Here is a 27760-nt window from a genome sequence, read left to right on the forward strand (position 1 = left end):
GGCAAAAAAACATATATATATACAACAAATACACTATAACAAATTAAGTTATTTACAATAAATATTTCATAGAGAGATTTATATCACCCCTTGCATCTTTGATTGGTTTCTAATTTCTTCTGCATTCTCATTCTGTCATCTTATCATTTGTAAATTCCACATTCATTGGTCTTAGAGAAAAAAAATAGTGAAATCAGCCTTTACTCTGTTTTCACAAATAGATGAAAAGTTTCACAATATGAAAAGGGGTCTTAAACAATATGTAGGGTCTCACTGATAATTTAGACTAAAGGCTCTCAATAATAATCTAGTCCAAGTTTGACCAGTCTAAGTACAGTAGACAATCTTTTGTGGTGTGTGTGTGTGTGTATAGAGGAAAAAACAGTGAAATCAGCCTTTACTTAACCTACGAAATGGGCAAGATCCACAATTATGCTATGTCAAGTACTTTAATACATTTATGTCAAAGTATTTAGTATTTAGTAGTCGTTAAATTTGAATATCAAACGAATATCAATCAAATATCATGCTATCTTTCCGGTTCCTTGGGTTGGCATGGACGTACACATCTGCAGGACGGTCGGTGACAGGTGTCGGTCGTTGGATGATAGCGCTCATTTGCTGGAGAACGTTTGCCTTTGTTTGAACCATTTAAAAGTACTTTCAAGTAAGTAAATACTTTAAATCGGCGGGGTTTTTTTTATCGTTAAACCGTACTTTGAATTGGCTATTGGCTTTTTTTACGGAATGCCAGTGTCTAACAAAATCACTGTGAGAGAGCAGGTAAACGTCAGTTTAGGTAAGCTAGCTAACATTAGCTAACGGTGATAACGTCTCACCAACTGAATAAGTAACGCCAATAGTACAGTGTTGTACATTGTGCTACTGTAGCTAACCATGACTCCTCCGGTTTGGTTGTTATTTGTTTTCACACAGGGAAATGCTCAATGTCAAAAGAGGCACCTGGCGCAAAGGCTACCAAAGCTGCAAGTAAGGAAAAGGTAGGAGTCACAAAACTGGGACAGAATAGCCACATGATGATAAACAGATTTGACATCTAATAAGATGCAGATGCAGAAGTGCAGAAAGCGGAGAACTGACCTGTCAGAAACGTAGGCCTATGTCCTATCACAACATGATGTCATACAATTTTATGTGGAACCTGGGGTGAAACTCTTCTTTTTTTTTACAGGATGAGGAAGATGGGGTGGAGCAGGGCGATGGGTGGTATGAAAGGACACTTATTAAGCCTGCAGACCAGCTGGAGCTCACTGAGGCGGTAAGACAAGGACATTGCAGGACTTCAAACAGGCGCATGGGCCCGTGTTGAGGGAATTGGCTCAGACTTTGCAGTCACTGCTTTATTCAATTTTCTAACTAAAATTTCCCTTGCTATCTTTCTTACTAATTGTCCTTGCAATCCTTGCAGGGTTACTCCAACAGAAGATAATAATACACACACGGTTCCATAGCCAATGAAATAAACTGAACATTCATGAGCCACCCTAATTTGTTCAGGTTCTGAACTCTTAAAACTTCTGCTAAATGATTCAGGCTTGTCTAATCCTTATTGATATGCTCTTGCCTTTTTTTTGACATCACCAGGAGCTGAAAGAGGAATTCACAAGGATCCTGACTGCAAACAACCCACATGCCCCCCAGAATATTGTCCGCTACAGCTTCAAGGTAAGGAAGTTTCCAGGCCTGTAACTTCACAACTTTGACTATGAATTAGGGCTGGGCGATATGGTTGAAATCAATATCACGATAATCATAAGGATTTTTCTCAATATCAATATATATCACAATATGGTTCATGTAATCACGTTAAATAATCAAATTAATGTTCATCTCATTGAACCGAATGGTAATGTTAGGTGTGGTGTCAAACAAAACTAAAATTCTCAAATAATATTCCTACCATACCTCATTTTATGAGAGTTTTTAAGTAAAATTTGCTTGTCATCATCAATTTAGACAGCAGAAATGTGTGTCACGATATTAAAATATCTTCATATCATCACGATATGATTTCACTGAAAGACGATAAACGATAATATTGAATTATCACCCAGCCCTACTATGAATGATGGGAAGTAAGGATAGGGTCATTGTAATACCTAAGTAACAGATCCAGTTCAGGTAGATTGTTTAAAGAGAAAGTCAGATGTTCTCGCTTCAGTGTCAGTCCATCCCATTTAAACATGACAGTGACATACACCCAAGTTCCTGTATTTTTCCTAATGTTACCTGTCTATTCCCATCCAAGCAGTCCATGAACGTAAACTATTTTTTAACCCATACCTAATAAAAAACTATTCCTATAGTAATTATTCTTAACAATAACCTATTCCAATTATGCCTTTGCTTCTTGTGTTTCACAGGAACATTCCTACAAGCCCATCAGTGGTGTGGATCAGATGGCTGTTCACTTTGTCTTGGAGGGCAACCTCCTGTACCAAGACTCTGATGAGGCCCGTAGACAGAGGGCCAAGCATGGTCTCCCTGAGGGTAGTTACTGTAACATGCTACAATAATATACTCTGTCTATACTAGATTTATAGTAGGTTTATAGAGTATAGTAACAGTGTTTGTTAGAGACATCCAAGCCAGAAATGTGTCATCTTCCTACATGACTGCAGACAGTGTTCCAGAATCTGGTTTCATAATGGTTAATATGGTTCTTCCTTATGGTGTAGTATATAATTGGTGCCACAAGGAGGCACTATCAGCATGCGCCATGAAGTAAAAGAACTGTAGAACGTGTCAAAGAAATCAGTGACATAACTGGCGACTGTGATTGCTGACAACTTCACTTAAAAAAATGTTTTTATCTGCACTTTCCTCACAGTCAAATTATGTTTTTGATATTGCTTCCAGAGAAAGTAGCAGCCGATGTTAATCAGGTAGTAGCGAATTCTTCTATTCCTCTATATATTATTATTGTGTCCCTGGTATATGCATTGAAATTGGGAAGGATTTATTTTTTTCCACTGATTGATGTGCTTGTCACTTCCTCTCATAATATTTACATGCTTTATAATTGGTAGTAAACACCTCATCTCACTTGTTCCCCCTCCATGTGTCCTGACATTCCATTTTTTTTTTTACAAGTCTCTTCTCTTCTCTTCTCTTCTCTTCTCTTCTCTTCTCTTCTCTTCTCTTCTCTTCTCTTCTCTTCTCTTCTCTTCTCTTCTCCTTTCAGATTGCAAGTACTTTGAGGATGCCTCTGATGAGTTCAGGGAGCAGGAGGGCACCCTTCTCCCCTTGTGGAAGTTCCAATATGACAAAGCCAGTCACTGCCCTCTGCTGGTAAGTCTGCCAGCCTTACATTGATGTTTATCAGGATGCTGGGGTGAAAATTATAGCTGCTACTACTGTATATTAGCTGTATTAATAACAACGTCAATGTTTATACAATTGATACACATTGACTGGGAATGAATACCAGTAGAGAGGACAAGGGATTGATGGGGCTCTTGTCATCAACAGGAATAAGAAATACCCAGATCTGTTTGCTGTGGTAATGGGATCATGTAAGTACACAGGACTGATTGCAGGATTGATAACTGAGCAGTCATGCAAACCCCAATCAGTCTGTTTGTGTATGTTTGTTTGTGTAGATAGATTGAAGAGTAACAAGGATTCAAGCAAGTGCTGGTGCTGCTGAATTTTGTTTCTCAACTAATTTGCAGATTAATCAGTTCTTTAGTCTGTGTTGTTAAGAGAGTCAGTATTCCCTTTTAAATCACTTCTCAAAACTTACTTTTAGGTAAAAGCCTTTTCATAATGCATGTTTTATTTCTCCTCTTTTATTAATCCTGTTTTACCCTGTTTTGTCCCCTTTGTTTCTCCTGTTATCCATGTATAATATATCTTATCTCCTCCTGTCTTATTTGACCTGTTTGTAACTTTATTTTGTTTTATCTCTCCTCTAGGCCTCCTCTCTCTTTTATGACATTTTGCTAGTTTATTGTTTTGTTCTTCCATGTCTCTGCTTGAGTGTTGATGTTGATGTTTTACCTTGTTTCTGTAAAGCACTTTGTAACTTTGTTTTGAAAAGTGCTATACATATATGTTTATGTTATATGTTATTTTATGTTATTATTATTATTATTATTATTATTTATTTATTTTTTATTATCAGTAGTAGTAGTTAAGTAATGTAAGTGTTCAAAATTGCATTGCTCTTTACCGCTCTAAAGATCCAATTCATTTTAAAATATCAGAGAGACAGACATCAATCCAGTCTTATCCGAAGCCATGATCCATCATTGTGAGTTTAACAGCATCTGCTTCAGGAAAATATTTTCCTTGTTCTTTTCAGGCAGCTTTGATAGCTGGCAGTGAGGTCCTGGACAAGTGGTATATAAATCAAAACATGCAGCAGGGACAATAAAGCTGGCAGTGCAAATTACAACCGTAAACCTTTATTTGATGTGCAGTATTTTCTATCACCACTCAATGATCAGTGCTCTACTTAGTTTCTGATGTTCTCATATTTTCTGCCTCACTGTTTCTCCAGTTTCCTTTCAAATGACTTCTTCTCAATGTGCGCATCACATTGTGCTGTTATATCTCAGGTGCGCTGGCTGAATGATGACATGGACAACAACCACAACTTCTATTCTGTGTCGTCTGATGGCCAAGTAGTGTCTTGGACCCTGGTCAAGGTTAGCCAAGGATATATATATATATTTTTAAATTTACTTTTAGTCTTGTAATGATTCTCTCTTTTCTTGTTGATTCTTTACAATGAGGCATGTCGTTTTTTACAAAGTACAAATCAAACAACTGTACAGACTGTTACTATTATGTTACTGACATGTTTTTGTGTGTACACTGTGTGTATAACGGAGGGAAGGTTACCTCCTGGATACTAAATTTGCTGGCTGAGTAATCCTTCAGATCTGACTCTGGTTAGAGAGTATGGTGGAGACCTAAAGCACCTAGGTTGAGTGGAAATAACTCAGGTCGAGGCGTCTGATGCAGTTAACATCTTTTACTGATGGTGGAATGGGTAGTGTTACCAGTGGTCTGCAATGAACAGAAATTACAGACAAAGAACAAAGTACAGGATTTAGTAAAATAATGTCATTACCATAATCTACATGAAAGTGAATAATATCAAATAATATCAAACTAAACATTCTTATATGGTTTAAACATTATAAGCTCAGAGTGCCTTGACTCTATCCTACCACAACTGAAACAGCAGCCTGAAGTAGCTAGCAAGATTTAGAATGGCATTTCCCCAATATAACATAATATCGGATTATTAATCCTCAATTACCGATTACCATTGAAGTAAAACCAGAAATATAGAATTCACCAACCGGGTAGACATTCACGCACGGCAACACATTGTTGAACCTCTACCATCCACCAAGGAAAGAAGGAAACTGAAACATACTGACAACATGTGCTACTCAGTGAGTAGGCGGGGTTTCCTAGTCAGGTCTGCAGGGGCTGTGTCTTAACAACTACCTAGCAGCAGTAGCAGCCTCATTTTCATCCATGGGACTTTCGTACAGCCGCCCCCAAAGTTATAGAGGTTGAAACTTTGTACACACAACAGAAAGTCCATCAGCATATGGACTGAGCAGAGACATCATCACCATCTTCCTTTATGGCAGGGAGTCTTATCAACCGGGCAACAGGTCGCACATATTCCTTGTCATGGACCTGGATGGCTGCGGATCGGGTGCGTCCATCATCTCCGGGAAAGGTCTGTGATACTCTTCCGACAGGCCAGAGTGCTCGAGGATGCTGAGGATCGATTATAAGAACCACTTGACCGACTGCCAGGTCTTCCTCATCCTTCTTCCACTTCTTTCGCACTTGCAGATCAGGTAAGTAATTCCTGACAAAGTTGACCCAGAAATGATCCGCAAGTATTTGGCTCTGCCTCCATCGGCGGTTTCCAAGTGCATCACTTGCAGCATAGATGGCCTGCGGAAGTGATGCGTCTCGACGGCCCATCAGAAGGATATTAGGCGTGATTGGATCTGGATCTGCCAGGTCGGATGATACATATCCCAGCGGCTTCGAATTGAGCACACCTTCCACCTCGATTAGGACTGTGCGTAATACGGCTTCCGTGACCACTTGGTCTCCCAGAACTACTCGCAGAGCAACTTTCACAGCCTTTACCTCTCTTTCCCACACTCCTCCGAAGTGCGGTGAGTGAGGCGGGTTGAAATGGAAAGCAATCTGCTGCTTTGCCAGCTGCCTTTGGAGAGAGTCACCCATTGCCTCAAATGCCTCACGCAACTCTCTTTCACCTCCACGGAAGTTTGTCCCTCTGTCTGACAGAAGCTCAAGCGGTTTCCCACGTCGTGAGATGAAACGTCTAAGGGACATGAGAAATGCGTCAGTATCCATGCCCTCCAGCAGATCCAAATGAACGCACCGTGTGGTGAGGCACTTGTATACAATCCCCCAGCGCTTCTCGTGGCGACGTCCAATCCGGATGGTATAAGGCCCGAAGCAGTCTACTCCAGTTGAGTAAAATGGTGGCTTATAAAGCCGGAGACGGGCTGCTGGCAAGTCCGCCATCTTGGGAACTTCGGGAGTTGCTCGCCACTTGCGACACTGAAGGCAACTGAACTGGTGCCTACGGATGGCCTCTCTCCCCCTGAGGATCCAGTAGGTGCGTCTCAGCTCAGCGAATACGCGTTCTGGGCCAGGGTGAAATAGGTTATTATCGTATTCCTTTATGAGTAGCTTTGTGATTGTATGGTGGGAGTCCAACACAATAGGATGAATCATCTCAGGTTCCAGGTCTACAGCCTTGCGGAGCCTCCCCCCCACTCTGATAAGCCCTGTGGCATTCTCATAGATAGGTGAGAGGCAGGACAGACGACTGGAGGCAGTTACAGGTTTGTCTGAGGTAAGTGCCTTAATCTCATCTGGAAAGGAATCAGCTTGAGCCTTCCTGAGAAGATGCATCTCGGCATCCTTATATTTCGAGGCTAGGTCTTCCCCTGCAAGGCTGTCAGCCGCCCCGTGAAGGGACTGATGAGCTGTTTGCAGCATGTCTTTCCATGTGGAGAACTGACTTGGGTCAGGGAGCTGTGGACTTTGACTCACGCTTACGTTGCCACAGAAAGTGGATTTCCTCAGTTCCTGGTCCTCTGGCTTTCCCTCCACAGGAGGATTTACTGGCCAATCCTCTTCTCTCCGCTGTAGGAAGTGCGGTCCCTGATTCCACTGGCGAGACTGCACTAGATCCATCAGAGTCCGCCCTCTGGTAACATCGTCCGCCGGGTTGCTTGCGGTGTTCACATATCTCCAGTCAGCTGAACCAGTAAGTTCCTGGATCTCTGCAATCCGGGTACCTACGAATACTTTGTACTTGCAGGACTCAGACTTCAACCAGTACAGGACGGTTGTGGAGTCAGACCACAGGATGACAGATCGAATTGGCAGTGTCAACTCGGTCAAGAGGACTTTGGTCAGCTGAGAACCAGTGAGTGCTGCACTCAGTTCGAGACGGGGCATGGAGAGTTGTTTTTTAGGCGCCACACGAGATCTTGCCAGGACAAAGGTTGTATGGATATGCCCTTGTTCGTCAATGGACCGCAAGTATGCAACTGCCCCGTAGGCTCTCTCCGATGCGTCACAGAATACGTGGAGGTCCCTAGTCACTGCAGCCGAGCCGGCACATGGAGGGTCGTAGCACCGAGGAATCTCCACTTTGTTCAGGTCACGTAGCTCGACTTCCCATGTTTGCCATCTGTCCAGTAGGTCCTGCTGCTGAATAGGGTCATCCCAACCGCGCTCAGTCTTCCAAAGATCTTGTACCAAAACCTTGGCACGGGTAGTATATGGAAGTAGGTAACCCAATGGATCATATTGGGATGCAAGCACCTTGTATATGTGTCTCAAGGTAGGCCGGGAAGATTCCAGGGTGCGACTCTTGTACCCTAGGGTGTCTCGTAAACAGTCCCAGCGCAGGCCCAAGGTGGGTTCCTGGAGGTCGGGGCTTTCCTGAGAAAGCCACAGCTCGCTGCTTTGAGATCTAGCTTCACTGGGCAGGTGGTTGATGACAGTGATGTCGTTGCTTGCCCACTGTCTAATCTCAAAGCCGCCCGCAGAAAGCAGTTCCCTCATCTTGTTCACCAGGTCCCGGGCTTCAGTCACTGTCCCAAGACTCTGCAGGCAATTGTCCACATAGAAAGCCTGTTCGATGGACTCCAAGATGTCTTCATTGCCTGCCTTGTTGTCTTGGACATGTCGCTGCAGTGCGTAGGTGGCGCAGCAGGGACTGCAAGTTGTGCCAAAGGGCAGCACCTGCCACTCATACACTGTGGGTTCTTCTGTCCTCACCAAATCCCTCCAAATGAAGCGGAGCAGTGGCGTGTCGGCGGGAAGAAGCCTCACCTGGTGGAACATGGCTTTGATATCACCACTGACAGCCACCGGTCGCTGACGGAATCTAAGGAGCACTCCGAGGAGAGAAGGACCGAGAGTGGGCCCTGAGAGCAACTGACTATTCAGTGACTGTCCCTTGTAGTTGAACGAACAGTTGAAGACAATCCTGTCCTTACTGTTGTGTGAGACTGCATGATGAGGCAAGTACCAGGACTCCTTTGAGTTCTCGACTTCCTCAAGTGGTACTTTGGCCACATATCCCTTCTGTTCCAGTATCCGCATCTCTGTGCAGTAGACTTCTGCCAGCCTTGGGTCCTTGAGGAGTCTCCTTTCACAACTTCGGAGGTTGGGCAGAACTGCCTCCTTTGGGGCCTGCAGATCCTGGTGGTTAGGTTGGCGAAGGAGAGGAGTCGCATAACGACTTACCCCTTTCACTTTTGGTTTGGTAGTGGCTGATGCTAGGAGCTCCAGGGCTTGCTGATCTTGTTTAGATCTGGTCACTAGCTTCTCGTTGAGATAAGGCAATACATCTATCTGCCACAACCTCTCAACATGGTGACGGAGCTCAGCTTCTGGGGTGACTACCTTAGTGAAGAGACATTGCTGTTCGTGCCCTGGGCTCCTCAAGAGGCTTGTGGGGCCCTGCAATGCCCAACCAAGTCTCGTCCGGACTGCAATGGGGCCTCCTTGTGGACCACTGCTCACAGGCTGTAAGGGCACCAGTAGGTGGGCCATGTCGGATCCAATGAGGATTTGAGGCTGTGCTCTGTGCACTGGCAGAAGAGGTAGGTCACGAAGGTGTCTATACCGCTTCTGAAGTGACTCAACAGGATATGAGTGCTCAGATAGCCCTAGGTGATCAGCAGTGAAAGCATGGTGTACCCAGTACCTTTGTGAGGGTTTGGAAATTGGGGAGATCTCTAAAGACACACTGGCTCCTTGGACCTGAAGGACGTCTTGGCGGACAGTTTGCAAGGGTAGGGTTTCTGGAACAGACTTCAGTTTTAAGCTCTCTACAGCTGGCTGCAGCACAATGCTGCGCTCCGAACCGTCATCCAAGACGGCGTATGTCTCCATAGATTGTTCCCCATTATGGAGAATAACCTTTACAATCTTCAGCATCACCTTATTTGGACGACTAGGACGATCCATATACAGCTTCTCAGATGGAACTCGGACCATGAGAATGCTCTGATTGCGCTGCTGTGCAACATCGTGTAGGACAGTCAGATGCTGTTCCTTGCAGGTGTTGCAGGGTTTTCTCAGGGTGCAAGAATCCTGTACATGACCACGTGCACACCGCCAGCACCGTTTGTGCTCCTGGATCCACTTCACCTTCTGGTCAGTGGGAAAGGCTTTGAATTGGGTGCAAGCGCTGAGGAAGTGATCCCTTGTGTCACAATGTGGGCAATAAGGCCTGACCTTATTGTCCTTCTTAGGATGCTGATAAGATGGACCTTCTCTTCTCTGCTCTTGGTTGGTGTTGAGATAGATTGCTGTGGTCTTCTCTTTGAAGCGGGTGGTTGTGCGCTGCTCCTTCTTTCTAGGATTGGGTGCACTCTCAGGATACAGATCAGCAGCTTGACTGGCTATCCGTTTGGCCTGTGACTTCATATGTAGCCATGCGGCGAGATCAGGTAGGGCGTAAGTCTTATCCGTGCCAGTCTGTAGGATACCACGAGTTAAGCAGTATTCCACAAAACTGTCTCTGTATCCTGCGGGCATCTTACTTAAGAGCCGGTCGACATGTGAGCCGCACTTAAGCTCGTATTCGTTAGGTCCCTCCAATGTCTTCAACATACCCACCAAGGAGTGAACAGACAGTGAGAAGTTGTCAAAAGCGTCGGCGTCACCATACTTGATTAGCGGAGAGGTCAGTATACTTCCTAGCTCGCTTTGTACTAGCTGGCGTGGCTGGCCATACTTCTCTTGCAAAGCTTGGAGAGCCCTAGTGTAAGGCTCTGGGGCGTGCATGTATGCCTTGGCAAGTTTCAAGGCACTCGGGTGCTTCAGTTGGCCCAATAACACCTGATATTTATACTGCTCGTTCAGGTGCTTGTGGTTGCTCATGAGATTGTCAAGAGCCATCTTGAGGAGTGCGAAGTCGCTCTCTTTGCCGCTCTCAAAGGTAGGCAACGTAGGCTTCGGAATGCCGTATGATGAAGCAATCAGCAGGTCGAGGTAAGGTACAGGAGCAGAACCGGGTGGCGGATACACTACGGCAGATGCTGCATGGTTAGGTGCAGCATTGTAGGGCAGAGCAGGTTGGTAACTGCTATAAATGGGACCTGATGGCTGGATACCCTGAGGGGCTACGTAAGGAGAGAATGGTGGTGGCCTACCTATGGCATCAGGAAGAGACTGCATACTACTTGCCGCAAGATTGGCTGGATCAATAGGTAGTTCAGACAGAGGAGGAGATAACAAAGAGGATTGAGCAAAGTTATGGTGGAACTGGGGATGCAAAGCTCTAGCATCCTCGATACCAGTACAAGCAGCAGGGTGCGCCGAAGCTGAAGACTGATTATTGGACACTGCTACATACTCAACCCGTGGGGCATGCTGGTTATTGGAAGGCGTGGAGTGAAGGGGGTAAGCAGAATACGGGTGTTCCTTACACTCCTTGGGGTCTCCATCTACTGCCTGGAGGTTGCAGCCCTGGACACTCGATGGTAGTAGAGGCTGAAACTCTGAAACAGCAGCACAGTCAGTCGTTGGCTGTTTGAGAGGTACGTTTCCGATATCCTCAGACTGTGTCGGGACAGGGGAAGAAGTCTGCTTCACTTGCAACCCTGGACACTGTGGGTTTGTCCACTTACCAGTCCCTACAGCGGCATCTGGGACTGAGGCAGATGCACCTACATCTCCATCCTGGAGCAATGAAGATACAAGTCGCGCTCTCTCAAACTCAATCTCTTTCATCTTGAGGCGACGGTGCCGCTCCATTCGTCTTGTAATAACTTCCCGGTTCTTATGGGCTAACTCTTGGCGGAGCATTGCTTCTCTAGCTTGAGCATCTAAACGCTGGCATTCCTGTTCAGCATGGTCTTCCTCCTCAAGCTGTCGATGTAGCTCCTTCAGTTCAAGACGTGCAACCTGTTCATTCAGCACTGCAACCTGCAGGGCTGTGAGACCACTCTCAGTTATCCTACTGGAAGATGAAGAGGCGCTGTGTGCATGTGAAGCATTAGACCTAGGCTTCGAAGATGGATGACTATGGAATGAACTGGGTTGTGACTTCCTCTCTTCTTGGGGCAGGTGTGTGTGACGCAGTTCAGCCATGGGGAAGTAGCCAACAGTATAATCAGACAGGTGTGGTGGAGGTCTGATCTCCCTGGGAGGTCTCCGGCGTACCACTTGTGGATCGGCTCCGACTTCGGTGTCCTCAGGCTCCATTATCTTCGGTAATTACTCGATCCGGCTCGAAGGACCACTTATAACGGAGGGAAGGTTACCTCCTGGATACTAAATTTGCTGGCTGAGTAATCCTTCAGATCTGACTCTGGTTAGAGAGTATGGTGGAGACCTAAAGCACCTAGGTTGAGTGGAAATAACTCAGGTCGAGGCGTCTGATGCAGTTAACATCTTTTACTGATGGTGGAATGGGTAGTGTTACCAGTGGTCTGCAATGAACAGAAATTACAGACAAAGAACAAAGTACAGGATTTAGTAAAATAATGTCATTACCATAATCTACATGAAAGTGAATAATATCAAATAATATCAAACTAAACATTCTTATATGGTTTAAACATTATAAGCTCAGAGTGCCTTGACAACATCCTACCACAACTGAAACAGCAGCCTGAAGTAGCTAGCAAGATTTAGAATGGCATTTCCCCAATATAACATAATATCGGATTATTAATCCTCAATTACCGATTACCATTGAAGTAAAACCAGAAATATAGAATTCACCAACCGGGTAGACATTCACGCACGGCAACACATTGTTGAACCTCTACCATCCACCAAGGAAAGAAGGAAACTGAAACATACTGACAACATGTGCTACTCAGTGAGTAGGCGGGGTTTCCTAGTCAGGTCTGCAGGGGCTGTGTCTTAACAACTACCTAGCAGCAGTAGCAGCCTCATTTTCATCCATGGGACTTTCGTACAGTGTGTGTGTCTGTTTTCATGTGTATGTGCATGCATTTGCATGTGCCTGTATCTACAACTGCATCACAATGTGTCTGTATGCTTACAGAATGAGTTGGTCTTTACCAACATTATCAAACTCTCAATGGATGGTGCTGTCTCTGAGGGGCCAGAGGGTGTGCAGCAGCTCAGCATCGGTAGGGCTTCACTCACACTGTGTGTCTTCAGGTGCATGTGTGTACAAATTTGCATCTGAGTAAAGTTAAGGATGCACTCATACAATTTTCATTGCCATTACTGATACTGAGTACTAAATTTTTAACATTTACTAATTCTGAGTACCAAATTACTTGACCATTACTTTTACTAAACAATCAATTTAGAACATTAGTTCTTCGTCATTAGTTCTATACTCATCGGTAGAATAAAAAAAACAGTAGAAAGAAATATTTTTTAAAATGAGACACAAATCATTTGTGCCTGTGAGATATCAGACCTGAGTCAAATAGTATTTGCAAGAGTTTATACCTGGTTGGTAGAGTTATAACATGGTTGGAGCACCACATGGGTGGGGTTCAGTGCATCAGGACAATTCAGATGTGTCAGGTCACATAAAAGTATATTGATTTGGCTTTTAATTATATTTTCCTGTGAAAATATAATTAATCTCAATATTATGGCACTCATTGCATTGCAATATGTGAGAAACACCAACCATGATACCACTGATACTCAAAGCAGGTTAAAACAAACACTAAGAATTATTTGCAAAAACCCCAGGTCTCATCTAACATCCTTTTACCTGGGAAAAATGCGGAAAGCCAAGATGGTTTGTTACACATGGCCATTAGTATTGCATTTTAGTATTTGGAAATTCTCTGATATAAATACCCTGCTTTAGCCTGGTATTGACCTGATACATAATGCCAGTCTCTGTAACAGCTCATTGCTAATTTAAGTGCTTGATGTCTCTTGTCCACAGCTTGTGGTACATCATATGACTTCCATAAACAGATCGACTATCTCTTCTTAGTTGGCACTGAGGAGGGGAAAATACACAAGGTACGTTACAAGGGTTAGTTACCTGCTGAAGTTACCTGCTTGATCAGTCAAAGCTCCAACTAGACAAGGTAGCCTTAGACAGACAAATACAAAAAATACATAATGTTCTAATACTCGCATAGCAATGCCCTCAAGTATCCAGTTTTGACCATTCGGTAGGTAAAGCTTTAAAGTCAGTCCAAAACTCTCTCTTATTTATAGCATATTGCCAAAAGAAAGAAGGCTTTCGTTAAAATTTCACAGTTTGTTTTTTGTTTTTTTGTAAGCTTCTATTCAAAAATGTTGCTGTTTCAGCAAAGCCTAAGCCCTAAAATAAGTTGTCTCTCGGTGCCACCTCTAAATGAGATTAGGATCATCTCGGGGCTCCTCGCTGTTTCCCACTATCTGCTTTGAGAAATGGAAGCTCATTTTGGTTGTGGTGCAGTTCCAGATATCCTGCTGGGCTTGCACTCCAGAGGCATCACAGGCTGGAAAGTTCCCATTAGTAGTGCGTGTGTGTGTGTGTGTGTGTGTGTGTGTCTGTCTGTGTGTGTGTGTGCGTGTGTGTGTATGTGTGTGTGTGTGTGTGTGTGTGTGTGTGTGTGTGTGTGTGTGTGTGTGGCCCCTTGGGAGCCCCTCACACTTGGCATTAAGCGTTTAATGAGTCTCCTTAAGCAGAGCCTCTCTCTGTCCACATCAGACAGCTGGTAGTTTTTGGCTCCCCTCCCATCCTCTCTATGCTCTTCTCCCTCATGTACTTGTTCTACAATACTGTAGACAGATAGCCACTCATAAAAGTCTCATTCATGTGCAGTTACTGTGCCCTCATTTTATTGATTTAATAGCGTAAAAATGTTTAAACAGCTCGCTAATTAATGCACACATCATTGAAATGGACCCATCTTTGTAGAATTAAACCTAGTGCTTGAAGTTGGAAGATGGATGTGTCCAAGTTCTTTCCTGGGAGCTTGAGCACACATGTACGCACAAATGTAAATGCACACATACACACACACACAAAAACACAGCTGCTCACATTGTGTAGGAGGTCGTGACATTGTCGTATTCATAAAGCAAGTCTCCAGTGACTGGATGCTCAACTTGTAGGATTTTCTAACCCCATGTTGCACATACTTATTACACTGTAAATTGTAGCCGGATGTGGCAACTACTAGTTAACTCCATTTCTTCTGTTCACACATGATAAGGATAGGAGTTTAGACATGCTTGCTGTTGCTGGGTTGTCAAGGGCCTATTGCAATCCCCAGACCTTGATGACTCGACAAGCTCATTAGTGTCTATTCACTTGTCTTTTGATGTTGTTAGTCTTATCAATGTCACAGTCTCTCTACACAACAGACAAAAATTATCGTCGCTACATTAGGATTCCTGAATTAAAAACAATGAAATGCAGCTCTTTGGAATAGCCTGAGTACCTCACTCATTGGCATTAATTGTAATGACACTTTTGAAACACTTTTGATTGCATGCTGTTGGGCTTTGTGTCAAGCAATGTACATCATCAAGAAAGACAAGTGGAAGTGGGAATGGAAAAAGACTAAATTGTCCACTTCCTGGGGTGGTTATTTCTGCTTTGATACACATACTGTGCATGCACACATACACACGCCTGCGTGCATGCGCACACACACACACATACCTGTGCTTCCTTGAAATGGCCCTCACTCCCCACACAGTCCCCTGCACGCATACACACACACACTCATGCGCAGACACACACAGTCATGCCATATAAACACACATACATGTGATGGAACAGTTCTGTCTCTCAGCTCCAGGTTCAGTGACTCAGAAACCCTGGGGGGACAGGTAAAGAATCCCTCAGCTAGCTGCAGGGCTGCTATCTGCTGTCAGTGCCTGGAAATGCAACAACTGTCCCCACAGGCCAGCAAGCTATTTGGTCCTGGATGGCCCAGCTGATTTATCCCTGCAATCTAACTCTGCCGCAATACGGTTGTTGTTGTTATTCTATCTATGGCAAGCAAACATTAGATTTCTTTTGTGGGTAGAAGTTCATGTACCCACTACATAGCCTCAAGAGTTTTAACTGCGTTGTATCTTTTTGATATAATGATGACGTTTATGGTTAATAATATAAATCTACAGTAGGCCTACATAATATTAAATAACTTAGGTCAGGTAAGCAACATTTACAATCCAAGTTCTTCTTGAAAGTTCTGAGACGTTTCAACAATACTCTTACAAGTGTTTTGAATCTTATTTACACCAGGCACCACCAGCAGCACATTATGGTGGAGTAGTAATGTACCGTTTATAGTTTGTGTTTATAGCATCACATTGGGCACAAATGGGAACTCTTTGTTGTCTTCCCCCAGTGCTCCAAGGCCTACTCTAGCCAGTTCCTTGAGACCTATGATGCTCACAACATGGCAGTGGATGCTGTCAAGTGGAACCACTTCCACTCCAAGGTCTTCATCTCTTGCAGTGCCGACTGGACCGTCAAGATCTGGGACCACACCATCGAGTAAGACCGCTGAGTGAAAGAGTCGAGGCTTTATTCATGCCTAGTCAATGTCTTTGTTTTAGCTTTAGCTTTATGTGCTGTATCTCACTATATCATGGCACGTTTTCCATGGAAAACAATTGCTGTGGTTAGTTCCAGTATATTGTTGATTCCTATACAAATTCCATAATCCATACTATACTGAGTACATCAGGTAACTGCTGCTGTGATCACCATCAAGTAGACAGTCTCTCTTGGACACTGTATTTAAATCATCTTGGTAAGAGACCTTGCCAATGCTGTGAATGTCAATGTACATTCATTTAAGAAGGGACAGGAAAACCATCATGCCTGCAGTCTTTCCATAATGATACAGTAATTCATCTTCATTACCTTCTTATCCTCATCATGGATCTAATATAATTTTCCTTCCATATTTGACTAACCCACTGTGCTTCCCACTCCTTGTCAGCACAAGCAGCTTGACTGAATAATGATCATAATCATCAAATCATTATGAGAGGCTGGCTTTTCACGGGTGACCCATAGCATCCTATAGACATACTGTATCCAGGAGAGGGCCAGACTGTATCAGACACACCAACCTTTCACAAATATTTTACTATTCTGTTCAGGATTGTAAAATCACAACGTTTTTCTTTGTCAGATCTAAATTCACAACTAGTTATGTTCTGATTCAGTTATTTTCTACACAATTTTCTACAACGCTGAAATCTATAACTTTGAATTTTAGCATCAGGTATTTGAGGGCTGAGGCTGGTACATGCTGTAATTCTCTAGGACAGACTTAGCCAGTCCTGAATTAACAAAATGACTTGTAGTTAAAGAAGAGTGTGTCTCCCATCAGGTCTATTAGTCAGGCAAAAGGTGGCTTCATAAATCTGCACCTCAGCCTCCTCTGTGATAAACTTGTCCCTAATTTCTCTGACTCAAGTATTGCATAGGCTATATTTCGCTGGGTTTATCTAGTGTGTCATTCCACTCAAAATTACCCTCTCTCAAAATACATTGCGTCTACCCAAGTTACAGCTAATTAAAATGGAAAGTTTTGCTTACACACGCACACACACACTCATACATACACACGCTCATTAGTATTCTAAGAAGCTCTGTAGGTGCTGGGTCCCAGCCCCTCGAAACATTCTGTTTCTTCCTCTTGCTCACAGTCGTGTTTCAGAGGTTAATAACGTGAAGACACAGTGTGCGAGGAGCCTTCCGTTTGATCTCTACTCCTTCTCTCTGCCAGGCTGTGATGAGACATTGGTGTCTGGACATTTTGTAACTGATTACCATGGATTCCAGTGTAAAGATGGCCTTACCCCTCTAGGGAGCCTGTAGGGAAAAGTGTCATATGTTACAATGCCCAGACACACATAGAAGAGTGATTTGAGAAGGTTTTTTTAGGAGAGGAAATCTCCACAGTGTGATAAAAGAGGGTACCAGGCTAGATTCAGTTGCAACTCAAAGTCTCTGTAGCATGAGCAGGAACTATTGATTTCATATCCCTCTTTCCATTCACTGGCCGAAAGAGTAATGACAATGGCTTTGGACTAGGGCACAGCTCATCTCATCTCATCCTATACTGTCTATCTATTTTTGCTGTGTACTACTTTCCAATTGTGTGTGCATCCAAGCTGAAAATGACCACTCATTCGTATGTTCAACTAAGCACCACCACCTCAGTTATACTGAGGATCTCTCTCTAAAGGCTCTATGTATTGAAAACACCACAGTTGATGCACTTATAATGATGTGTAATTGGTAAATCATGGTCTTCAGCTTCATTTTTCTGTGTTTGTGAAGGATGTGATAGCATTTTGAAGGCACATACAACCATTTGATGCAGTATAACATAAAGTGACCGACCTCCTGCTGTTTGATCTTGTGTGTCCATGTTTGTTTGCAGCACTCCCAGGTTCACATTTGACCTGTATGCAGCAGTGGGAGACGTGGCTTGGTCTCCATACTCCTCCACTGTATTTGCTGCTGTCACCACGGATGGCAAGGTAAGAGCAATTTCAAACCTTTTAACCCCGAGCTTGGTTTAGGAGTTTTAACAGTTTAAGTATTCTTGCTTGTTAGTAATCTAGAATAATGTTTGGCCAATACTCAATACACAATACTGTCTCCTAAATGGTCAAGTGCTGAATAACCCCCATGTTAAAACTAAGTGGAATATTCCTTTAAGGGGACTGAATGAATCTAGATGAGAACACAGACCTTTAACACCATAGACAATGATGTTTTGGATAAGATAAAAGATGAAACATTACCTCACTAGGTTATTGTCTGTGGAAAGATGTTCCTTAGCCTTGGTATACACCTACTCCTGTCAGACATCCTGAATTGAATCCTTCAGATGAAGAACCATATAAATCCATTTTAAAGGAATAGTTCACCCAAAAATGAAAATTCAGTCATTATCTACTTACCCTCATGCCAGCTGAAACACAGGTGAAGTTTGTTAGTTCATAAAACAGTCAGCAAAACTTCGTAGCAGCGTTGAAAAAAAGTCTTTGGGGACCGATCTTTAGAGTTACGAAAAGAGCAGAAAAAGAACAAAAAATAATCCATAAAATTACTCCATACTCCATCCAGAATAATCCAAGTCTCTTGAAGCCAACGATCGCACAGTGAGTGGAAAAGGCCGATATTTATGCAATTTTTTAGCTCAAATCTTCACGACAGCCAGCTGTTTTTGAAATATGGCTGCGCATGTGCAGTCATGTGAATCTCCTCCACTTGGATATATTCTCACTGGCTCCAAGCTATACAACTGCAAGTAGTTGACTGTTTAACATTTTTTTCTGAATGCTAAAAAAAATTCTGAATGCTTCAAATATTACCATATCACGATACATAGATTCCACATATCCCCAGTATACCTATTTATGATTGCATGTAACATTTATCTGACAGAACACAGGAAATGACACACCTGTAGTCATCTCTACCACCTACCACTGCTAATAATAGCACAGATTCAGCTAAGTAAATCCTCACTGCGCTCATAGGCTAATGCTCAGATTAATGCAGCATAGCCTCAGGCAGTCAAGTTTGTTCAAACCACAATGCTTTGTAATAAAAAGCAGGTCCCTGCCAGTTTTGATTGATCCCAGCCGGAAGTCATTTGGAGTCTGGAGGTGCTGTGTTGTTTATCTCCACATATTTTGTTAGTATGGCTGCCAGCTGTCCCCATCTGTTTACTGACGCAATCAGTCTAGTCTTCTCACCAGTCTGTGCTGTGCTATAAAAAAGAGTCCAGAGTGTTGTGTCTAACACATTTCCTGCCCAGTGTGCCAAGTGAAGTCGAGTGAGAGTGACAGGGAGGAAATGAGAGCTGAGCGGTTTGAGAGACACCTTATGTGACTGGCTGTCGTGTCCTCTCTTCTCTCCAGTGCTAGGCCTCACCCAGCACAGGCAAAACATAGTGTACACACACCACTATCCAAATTATATCACAGCCAAACACTTGATAAGAAATGGAACTGAGGAAGCATCATCAGATTTCTCAACAAATTTAAATAAATTGGAAGTCACATTTTTAGTGTTTCACTGCAGATAGCCATCTTTCCCAGAAGTGAAATCAAATCCACAGACTTCACTAGAAAGCATATGAAGTCTTGTGTGTACTGTAATGTATTCTCTGAAACTGGATCTAAACCAGTTTTCAGCAGCTATTAAAAAACTCATTAAAGGCTCATCAGTTGGCATACATTTTCACAAGCATAACTGTCCTCTCCACTCAAAGCAACAGGAAGGGCAGAATATTAAATTGGAGTCGATCAAGGTCAATGTGGCTGGCACATTTTTTATTCAGTTTCAGATCACACAGTGTGCTGAAATCAACTTTCACTGTCATCCCAATTACCCTTTTATCCTCAGTCTGATTTTTAGACTGTGCTAAAGCCAAAATAGTTTAGACTATTACAAAGGAGTTTCGGGTTACACAGCTTAAGTCAAGGACTCAGGTATTAAATCTAGGCATACTGTATAGCATTAACTGTTCAGGGATTAAAAAAAAGTGCTAATGTCACCAATAAGCATGATAGTGATGTTGTGAATTGATTTGATCAATTGCATACCTATCTATTTCTACATGCACACCTAGGCAAAGCCAAACTCCCCTTAACATTTGGTCACTGTTGGATTTGGACATATTACAGAATAGCGACAAAACTCCTGTGTTGAATGGCCCGACCGCAGCACTCGATGTTGCTCTGCATAATTTTCCCCAAGATAGCACATTCTTTACAGTACATTTGTCGTTTTCTGTGACTAGTGCCTGATAGAGCGCTGGTGACTCAGCATGAGTTGTGTGCTCCTTGACGTGTGTTTACTGTCGATGACGGCCCAGCCTGCTGCTGCCACGCTGCAAAATGTCAGAGATGCAAATGTGTGTGTGTGTGTGTGTGTGTGTTCATGAGGATAATGACTTGACTGGCAGGCTGAGGTGTAAGAATGACAATGAGTTCAGCAGTGCAAACAAATACCTCCCTTAACTCTCTCTGCCTGTCCTCCCCTCTCCATCTGAGCTGACTGTTGAGGAATTAAAGTGTCAGGATGAAATAATGAGAGGTCCAAACCCACATCAACTCTTTTGTGCAGTTCCTCTTAACATTCTGTACATGGTCTGTCACATAGCCTATTGTTTTTTAGCATACCTGAAATGTCCTCATTTCAGGATGTTCCAATTTTCAGATCCGATACCGATAAGTAAATTACAGATATATCTGCCTCCAGATCATTTTTTGGGGTGGCATGAAAATACATTTTCTTGTATTTGTGAGTCAACGTAAGGTTACTGAGACAAATTATCATGATAAAATGCCCTAATGACTGATTTATAGTGATTTGTACTATATTATTATATTGTACAAATATTTGATAGCATATTAATCATAATCTACAAAGCCCAATACAATGTATGGGTGTGTATTCATAGTATTCTGTTACATCACTACATGGCCATCTTGGTAGGAAAATAACAGGTGATTGTAATAAATCAACAGGTGATTACAATCAAATGACAGCCACAGCCAATGGGCTGTGTATATGGTAAAGCGCCATATTGGTAAGATTGGTAAATGCATGTGACACCATTGAAATACTATGAATAGATGTCAATATAAGGTTCATACCAAAGTTGAGGCAAACATCAATATTATAGGCAGCCATTTCAACACTGTAAAATATCTCTGACCCTAGTGCCTGCATGAATCATAGATGTAGTTGATGTGCAATCAGTTATGACTAATATTACATTAGAGCTAATCTCTCTGCAGCAAAAGCAGTGGAAATAATGGCTGTAGTGGTGGAGGTTACAGAAAGTCATGTCCTGGTAGAATGCAATGATTGGTTGCAAGGAATGACTACAATGCTATGTATGATGCTGGCGCACACAGACACTGTGAACCCTAGCAGCCCAGCCACAGTCATCTTTCTGGTAAAAGGAGTGGGCTGTGCTTTGGAGTGGGCTCATTTGTTGTCGACAGATTGCCTAAATGCACTTAGGCTGAAAGAAGAATGTCTGTGATGTAGTTCCTTCTGGATGAGATTCCGACGATTTTGTCTTGGGGCTGCCAGCTCACACACACACACACACACACACAAAGGCACAGAACTGCACACACATTGAACTGGTGGTAACACATTTCCTTGCACCAGATGGTCATGCTTGCATCCCTGCAGAGGCTTGTGCTCCTCCGTTCTCCTCCCCACATCAGAGACAAGACACACACACACATGAAGTCAACAGACACCTAGCAGTGTTACTGAGCTACTGTGATAGCAGATTTAGTCTTCACTTCTCTGGAGACTAATTCTGATTTATGTCTTCCAGCCTAAATACACTGATCAACAAGGTGGTTCAGTTTTTATTTTATTTTTAGACTGTTCAGAAAATGTGGAGAACAACTTAAAAAACAACAACATTTGATTCAGTTTTCTCCCCATTTAACTACTCTGAACCGAATGTACCTAAACTCCTTTGATCCCTCATCTTTTTCAGGTTCACGTTTTTGACCTAAGCATCAACAAATATGAGGCCATCTGCCAGCAGCCAGTGGTGGCCAAGAAGTCCAAGCTGACTCACATCGAGCTCAATCCTGTCCATCCTATCATCATAGTGGGGGATGACCAAGGCAATGTCTCCAGCCTCAAGCTCTCCCCTAACCTCCGCAAGAAACCCAAGGTGAGTCTGACCCAGTGTCAAAATGTCCTCTATCAGCCTGTGTGTATAGTAAATGACTTGAGTCAAGAAAGAAACCTGTGCCACACAGTTTCACCCAAGGAATGAGGGTGGGCTGCATTTGAGACTCAAATATATGAACTATCTACTAATCTAATCTAACTAATTTTCTGTATCCAATACTTTAAAGGAACATCCACAAGTTTTGCTGAGTGTTAATCCTCATTTGCAGTCTCTACACATTGAGGGTCATCCTACAATATTGCCTATATGAGAGTGCCTCTAAATTGTCCATCTATCATTATTGCTTGAACGGTGAAATAAACAAGATTCAAATTCTCCATTACTTTCGGTATGGGAAAGTGACCTCGAGTGCCTCCAGTAACAGTGTGTAATGTTCCTTTGGAGACGTAGGCTATGTTCTGCAAGTGTTACCATTTGACTGGTACTGCCCATGCTGTTTTTGCCATTTTGCCATGCCATTTTACCTGTAAACATTCTGGATGCATATCTGGCCTTTTGCATTATTCATGCCTGCCACTTGTTGTTCCACATCAGTGCAAGCAGATCAAATGATTCATCGTTTGCAGAGTCCTGGCCCAGAGCTGAATGCGCTAAATAACAACAGAACGAAGGCCACAGTGTTCTCCCCCTCTCCCCTCTTCTCAGCAGCTCATTATCAGCCTCACTCGTCCCTTATCTATCTCTCCCTCTCTCATTTGGCCAGTTAGCAATTAGCAACCAAGGAGTCAAGTGTTCTCTGCAATTGGATAAACTGATTAGAAATGATCACCACTAAGAGAAACTGCAAAAATCATTATTTCCCTCTTATGCTGGGAAACTTAACTGAGCATCAACTTGAAAGCTTAGATAAATACAGTGTTAGAGGCAGGTTGTGGCTAGCATTCATAGCTATGCAATAAAAAATAATCCCACTTTTCTCTGTTCACTCTTGATGAGTCATTGTCCCCTCTGTTGCTACTGATGACAATAGTTAATGAGGTGTGGAGTAATCACAGTGGGCTTACTAAACACAGGGCAAGGGGAAGGGCCACAAACAAAAGAGACCAAATGGCACACTGAGTCACAACACTTTAATCAAGGGCTATTTGGGGTCAGCTCTGCAGCCTGCCTGCTTTTCATTCACGTTGGTATGTTTAACCCAGTAGAAATTCTAACAACTGGACTAATGTAGTAATGATTTTCAAGTCACCCAATTTCTGTGGATTATACTTGTTCGTAAGAAGTTTTGAAGTCTGAGGTTTGGAGAAACAAGATTCTACTGAGGTGGATGATGTTTGTGGACTCATCACTTAATGGTGGACTGGTGTGAATACTGCATGTATCACAATTAAATTAATCCTCATGTATATTTCAGGTCATTGAAAGTGCAGTTAGACACACACTCCAAATGTCCATCATCTTTGGATCTTAAAGTATTGTTTATCAAGACCTCACGCGTTTCTCCGTGGGTCACCCCACTGTGTCAGTCCTGTCTAACTAGCTTGATAATTGAAGCTTCAAATTCTTACCACTAGCAGCAAATAAGCCTCACTGCATTTCATCAAAACTCAATGTGTTCATCTCATCTGTTGTTTTCAGTGACATTATTCATTGTTACCCACTAATCACAAGTGGTGGTTGCATCTTTAAAGCAACATTATGTGATATGATGTGATTAATTTATCACTATTGCCTCCCAGAATCAAACTTTTGTCATAGCCTTCACATTTGTGTAAATGTTCAGGGCAATTCTGGAAGTTGTTGCACAGCTGGGGCATCTAGTATTTTGGGTCTGGTATTTTACTGCTGTGGTATGCATATTAGCAAGAAAAAAAATAGGGCTTTGGTAAAGGGATTAGAACACAGGTTGCAATCTTAGGAGATAGTGACTTGAAGTTTTATGGATTTGATCTGTGCTGGTTTGTGCCCTGTCAGCCTTTCTCTGTACTGTGGAGGAGGCCTTATTGAGCCATTCATCATATCAGAGATATTATGTTGCGTCGAGATTTGATGTTGATTCACTTAGTGCATGCAGCTGTCTCTCTGGATCAGCTCCTTTACTGTATCCATTTCAAACTTGAAAATAGCCAGGCCCAGCCCTCTCAAAAAGTGTAAATGTAAATAGCAGGCGAGTGTTAGCTAAGGACACATTCCAGCGCATTCATCCCTCTGTACTTTGGGGGAGGAGTTAGCAAGTTTCCACGGCAGTGTTGAGGGCTGAAGCAGCCTTTGAGCATTAAACAGTGTCTTGATCCATCCCTCCAAAAGGCATGTCCTCACTAAATCTTAAACTTATTTTTCAATTACTGAGCCAGTTTGTTGGGTATCCTGATGAAAGTACAGCTAAACACATGCATTGTGATTGGTGGATAAAGACACAGTTTGCGCAACTTTTTGAGAGTGCTAGCAGTTTTGGGATTTTTTTGCTTTTTGCACCTCACTATCTTTTTTGAGCCACTATTTGTTTCCAGCCTCTATTTGTATAAACAATATTATCTAGCTATGGTTAACAACCCACAGTGTCTGCAAAGACACAAGCTTGGCTATGATTTCAGGTTGAACAGGTCAGTTACCTGTTTGCTCTTGAAATAGAAGTCCATATCCTTCTCTACATAAAACCAAGTTATTTTTACATCATAATATAAACATCAGCTGATTGGACAGTTGCATTCATTCGGTGGTACAGGTTGCAATGATTGTTGCCTTTAAAATTCCCAGCAGTCAACCGTGTTATTTCCTGATTAAAATGGTTAAAATAAAGTGAAGCTGTGTTGAGCCTGCAAGATTGTATCAGGCTTATTCAATTAAAGTCAGATTCAGTCTGAGAAAGGCCTGTAACCATAGTGAAGGGGCCTTGATAAGCAGAGGCCTGTTAAATATCCAGCCTGAGAGAGAGGGAGAATGGACTTCTGCTGCAACACAGGACAAATGTTGAGCCATAATACTGCTCTTCAATGGCTGTGCTTTTCTACAAACAGGAGTATTTCATGTGCCAATAACACGTTACATGTCCATGTCACACAGTTTGGAAGATCTCCTTGAATTTGCTCTTTTCAGTTCTGACAATAGCCCTGTTTCTTCAAAGCATGTTTCAATGTGGTGGGGGGGAAATATATATATATAATTTATATAACAGAATAATATAGGCACTCTGCAACTACTTTCTGGTCTTGCATCCATTTCTATTTCTGCCTGATTGTGTTGCTGTTCTCATGTTGCAGTGTTTACCGCCTGCCTGCTGGGTTTACGGTCTGCCTCAGTGCTTGATCTGAGCATAAGGTCAAGTGATTTCTGATGTGTGTGTGGGTGTATGCGTGCGTGTTGTTTGTATGTGTGTGTAGACGAAGAAGGGTGAGGAGCTGCCCAAGGGTCCAGAAGTGGAAGTAGCCAAGATGGAGAAACTACTGAGTCTGCTGAGGGAACCAGAGCCAGGCTCAGTTTAATGTGACCACCATGGCTACTCTCACCAACACAGCAACATTTATTATTGTGACTATTAGTATTCTTATAGTAATAGAATTCGTGTTCTTATATTCTCACTCATAAAAGTCCCACTCTTTGTTCAGCATGTGGAGCGGTAATCGACAGCGTACTATAAACAGTGGACAGAACAATTTATGCAATTGATTCAACGACAAAACGATGGGTGAATTTTGGATATATTTATTAAAGGTTTTTCATTCTCTCCTCTCTCTCTCTGCTGTGCATAAATTATTCAATTAATTATGCATTTGTTCATAGTTTTTGATACATATCGGACAATCAACATTACAATTCCAAAGATTTGGTTGACCTCTTATGCAGGGATTGAATACACCCCTTCTGTAAGTTGTTCAAGATAAGAGTAAGTCGGGGGAGAGTTACTGTAAGTGAACAGAGAGGTAAATTGGCCTAATAGATTGACCATTTATGGACCAAACCCAGACGACTTCTCTTGGCCGGCGCACACAGTCCTGGGCAGCTGTCCAGTGATGAGCTAGGAGCCTTTTAATATCCCATCTACAGGGAGAACTTTGAGTTGAGTCACTGTGGTTCCCATCTTTATTCTGCCTGTCTCTCCATTCCTTTCTCTCTCTTAATGATCTTGTCCCTCACTAAAGTGGCACCCTGTGCTCTGTTGCTCAACTGGCATCAAATGCTGCCACAGTGTCCTGGGCTCCCCCTCTCTCTCTCCGCTAGAGAGAGCTCCGCTGCCTTTGATGTCCCACCACGTACACATGCAGCACTCTCTCCCGTAACTGTGATTCATTACTTCATCCCCACTGGTTTAGCTAGAGGGAATGCTTAATCACATCTTTTCTTATAGACACAATATAACTAATGACTGTGGCCATTGGGTAGTGGGGATACAGCTGTAACAATTACCATAATACTGCGGTAATAGGAAGTATACTGTAGGGTTGGGCGAAGTTAGTGGCGAAGTTAGTTTGTTTTAGTAGTTAGAAAGTTCCTGTAACCCGAAGGTTGCAATTTCCATCCCTGCAACAACTAAATGCCCATTAAAGGAGAATTCCACCCTCTGATACTCTTACACTCTTATGCATCATCAAACTGTGATGCTCCGTGCATTCCAGGGGTTATTTTGTGATGAAGTGTTGTAATTTATCTTTTCATTGTACACCTCAACATGCCTCGTCTACTTCTGCTTCAGTTAGCTGCTACCCAGAATGCCTTTCGACAGCCTCCAGAGAACAGGCTGAACTTTGCATTTCTGTTGCATCCAGCTGTGAGTTGTTCATGTAGGTGTAGAGAGCAGTATCAATAGTAATAGTAACAGCAAGAGAACACATTTTTTTGGTTGAGAAAAAGTGAGTGTCGCGGCCCTCACCCAAAACGTAACATGCCTTGTGGCTGCATTGCATTATGGTCTATTGAGGCTACTGTCGGTGGAGTCTCTATGATGGATTTCTCCCAGTATAATTTTTGCCGGTGCAAAATGGTGCATCTAGAAAGAGGCCCTTATTTACTGTTGTTATTTCTTTCTGCTATCAAACTCCATTGCAGTTGGAAATTTCTCAACGCGACATCACATTGTCTACATTTGGCCATGAAAATAAGAAAAATGCAGCACTAAACAGCACAATGGTTCCCAGAAATGTAAGGTATATCACCAATAACTGTTTTTTAACAGTGTTCAAAGTATTTTTCCGTGGATTTTTCCTTTGATAGCCATGTGTCCTTGAGCAACAACAACTTCAGCTGAAACCATATCTGCTTACTCAGTGTTAGTCGCTCTGGATACGAGCATCAGTTAAATGCCTGAAATTTATTGTAAAGCACATCATAAAATTAATAATCATTATTTAGTCATAACTTATGACTGTACACCATGCTTTGTTGAGTCTGAGGTTGCAGTGGCAGCGACGCTCTTCAAATGTACATGAGGGGATTTGTGGTGGGGTGTGGATGAGGAGCGGACAGTCTCTATTCCAGTTGTACCACTGTATTACCCCCAAACCCACTGTTGAAGCCCTATGTGTGAGTCCTCTCATTCACTCCAGTGTGAGTGGGCCATCGCTGACAGCCGCAAGCAAATGCCAGAGTGA

At 42.8% G+C, this 27760-nt stretch overlaps 1 pseudogene; it reads left to right on the plus strand.

The window, feature by feature from the left end:
- Positions 1-413: 413 nt before the first annotated feature.
- On the plus strand, positions 414-27760 carry LOC139667223 (dynein axonemal intermediate chain 1-like; annotated as a pseudogene).

This window comes from Centroberyx affinis, unplaced genomic scaffold (genome assembly GCF_046629955.1).
Source record: "Centroberyx affinis isolate AG114_WGS23_722 - 3 ecotype Tasmania unplaced genomic scaffold, CSIRO-AGI_Caff_v1 ptg005379l_1, whole genome shotgun sequence".
Lineage (NCBI taxonomy): Eukaryota > Metazoa > Chordata > Actinopteri > Beryciformes > Berycidae > Centroberyx > Centroberyx affinis.